Genomic DNA, 2850 nt, shown 5'->3' on the forward strand with positions numbered 1-2850 from the left:
CTGAGGATGAATTGATGGAGCTACGACACCTAAGATGAAGGAAGTGGTCCACTTGGTTTCGTAAGTCTGCCACCAGGAACATTGTGCACAGTGCTGTTTTCAGGAGGAGACCAAGTGGAGGGCACACAGTGTAGTAGACCCAGGAAATGAAGAGGAAAAACGGTGGAAAGCCAACAACAATGTGAGATATATCTGGAAAGTCAACTGGGAGAAAGAGGGATGGGAGCTGTCATCATTTATTCAAAGCTCTGTCCTGAGAGAAAGGACTGGATGCATGTGACTAAGGGCAGTACTGGGACACATGGTTGGAAGCTCCAGTAAAACAGATGTCTCCTTGATCTAATGAAGAGCCTCTGCCATGGAACATGTTGGGTGAGTTCACTGTCATCAGAGTGTTTAGCAGACCCTTCTGTGAGAAGCAGAGAGGGGAGGTGAACTAGGCGACTTCTCTAACCTTGAGACTCTTGGAATCCTGTGAAGGAGTCAATAAAGGGGGGATTTTAGTCATTGTTGGGCAGTTGGCTGAGATATTGTTAGATTAAGGGATCTTCTTACCTGTGAAATTGCATCCTTAAAGCTCACCCCATGCCTCTGTTCTTTCCTGTCCACATAGCCAGTTTGGGAGGCTAAGATATAGAACTGGGAACCAGAAATTCTGAGTTCCATTTGCAGCTTGGTAACGAACCTGCTGTATGACCTTCAGATAATCACTTCTCTTTTCTGGGGTTCCATTCTCATCTCATTAAAATAATAAGGCTGAACCAGAGATTTGCAAACTCTGCTCTGTGGAACTTTAAGGGTCACCTAGGTTCTCTCTGTTCAAAAGAAAGAAAGAAAGAAAGAGCTGGGAAACGTCTATCAGAGATGACCTACAAGGTCAAACCCAGCCTCAGAATACAGTAGATGGGAATCCTCTTCTCCAGATTATCTCAGCTCTGGGAGCCCCTGCCTCTGTGATGTCCCCAAACTCTGAGTTACTGTGGTCTTGGCAGGACTGTACTCCACCCAATCCCTGAAGAAGTCATACTCTTACCACACTCAGCTTCCTGATGATCCAGGCCTATCCTCATGGACCCTTAAGCCCTTGGTCCTTGGCCCTCCAAGGTATTGATCCCACCATTGCTTTCCTCTCCCAATCCAGGGTCAAGCCCCTCTTGCATTTTCTGAAGTTCTGAGCCTTTTCTCTATCACCTCGTTCAAGTTGCTAGTGAGAGTATGGTTCACTCCTCTGCTGTATGCTTGCACTATAGTTTACAAAATGCTTTCACACTCATCATTTTATTGACCTCTTCAAGGTTAGGAAGACAGGGCAGGTATTGCTTTATCTGCTGGGAGGATAAATAAACCAAGGCCCCAGATGTTAAATGACTTGGTTGAAGTCCCAGGGCTTGTTCTAAGACCTGTATCTTCTTATTTCTCTGCCAGACCCTTTCCCGCTGCTCCCAGTGACCTTTCCACAGTCCTGAGCAGTCACTGATCACTTTGTTTTTAGAATCATTCCCATGCAGGATGACACAGACCCGTATCTCCTCCAGTAACAAGCACTGTGTGCGACTAAGCTCCACGCTCTATCCCTTGCAGATGGAATTAGAAGCCCTGCTAACATGCAGCTTGAGGCCATTCACGTCCATACTGTTTGGGACCTGCACAGTCACAGTGCAATGATGCCACTGAAGGCACTGAGGCTCACAGGGCACTCTCTCATACGCCAGCTCATGTGACCATAGACAGGCATCGTAATGGGCCACTGTGATGCACTTTTCTCAGAGCCTTCTGCTCTTCTGGCCTTCACCTTTCCTCTAATGTGTCTTTGAAATGCACCAAAATGAACTTGTTTCTTGAGCTATTTATAATCCATGTCAAGTGGATCTGCTGATGATAAAAGTATGCTTTACCACTCACTGAACATGATTCTGTCAGGCTCTGCCCTATGCCAACGCTTTACAGGTGGTGTTTCTTTTGACCTGGCTAAAACTTTGCCGGATGGGAATGGTAACCTCTATTTTCAAATGAGGGAACCAAGGCTTGGAGAAATGAAGTGGCTGGGCCAGCCCGTGATCTGACAACTGAAATCCTTACCATCCCACTAGATCCCTTCTTGCTGGCCTTCCTGGACAGTTTCTTCCTCATGTAAACATGACCTGCTTCTTACCCAGTACAGATGTACACCGCCTACAATTGGTTATAAAGGACAAATCGACAGCTTGCCTTGTGAGTGTCCTTGGTTAGGCCTCTGTTTGATAAGAAAGTACATTTTGTCCCTGATAAGAAATAGAGACTGTTTTGTTGCCCCAATGCCTTTTGCAGGCGTTCACTTTCCCAACTGAGGCGCTACAGGCTTGGAGAAGATCACTGTACTCTGAGGTGGAGTGGGGCTCCGATTGTGTATTGACCTGAGTGGTATTTCCTACTTCGGTTTGGTCAGCAGGATTTCTCTATGACACTCCTCCATCTTAGGATGGCGCATGTCATGTCTAGAGGTGAATGGTTCAATGTCCCATTGACTGATGTTTCTTATTTCTTTTCTTTTCTTTGTTTAGAGATAGAATCTCACACTGTTGCCCAGGCTGGAGGGCAGTGCCATGATCATAGCTCACTGCAGCCTTGAACTCCTGGGCTCAAGAGATCTTCCCATCTCAGTCTCCCAAGTAGCTGAGACTATAAGCATGCACCATCATGCCCAGCTTGTTTTAATCTTATTTTGCTTTTGTAGAGATAGGGGTCTCACTGTGTTGTCCAGGCTTGTCTCAAACTCCTGGCCGCAAATGATTCTCCCACCTTGGCCTCCCAAAGTGCTTGGATTACAAGCATGAGACACTGTGCCTGGATAAATTTTTTTTTTTTTTTTTT

At 46.1% G+C, this 2850-nt stretch overlaps 1 long non-coding RNA gene across 2 annotated transcripts; it reads right to left on the reverse strand.

Annotated features, from left to right (window-relative positions):
* Positions 1-218: 218 nt before the first annotated feature.
* Positions 219-1675, reverse strand: LOC105504713. Of its 2 annotated transcripts, none has more exons than XR_001000650.1 (2): positions 1034-1675; positions 219-472 (listed from the first exon to the last, which is right to left on the reverse strand). It is a non-coding gene; the product is annotated as an uncharacterized LOC105504713 (long non-coding RNA). The 2 variants fall into 2 exon arrangements; XR_001000649.1 differs by having other exon boundaries at positions 221-472; positions 556-1675.
* Between the last annotated feature and the right edge of the window lie 1175 nt (positions 1676-2850).

Source organism: Colobus angolensis, unplaced genomic scaffold, assembly GCF_000951035.1.
Source record: "Colobus angolensis palliatus isolate OR3802 unplaced genomic scaffold, Cang.pa_1.0 Scaffold95, whole genome shotgun sequence".
In the NCBI taxonomy this organism is placed as follows: Eukaryota; Metazoa; Chordata; class Mammalia; order Primates; family Cercopithecidae; genus Colobus; species Colobus angolensis.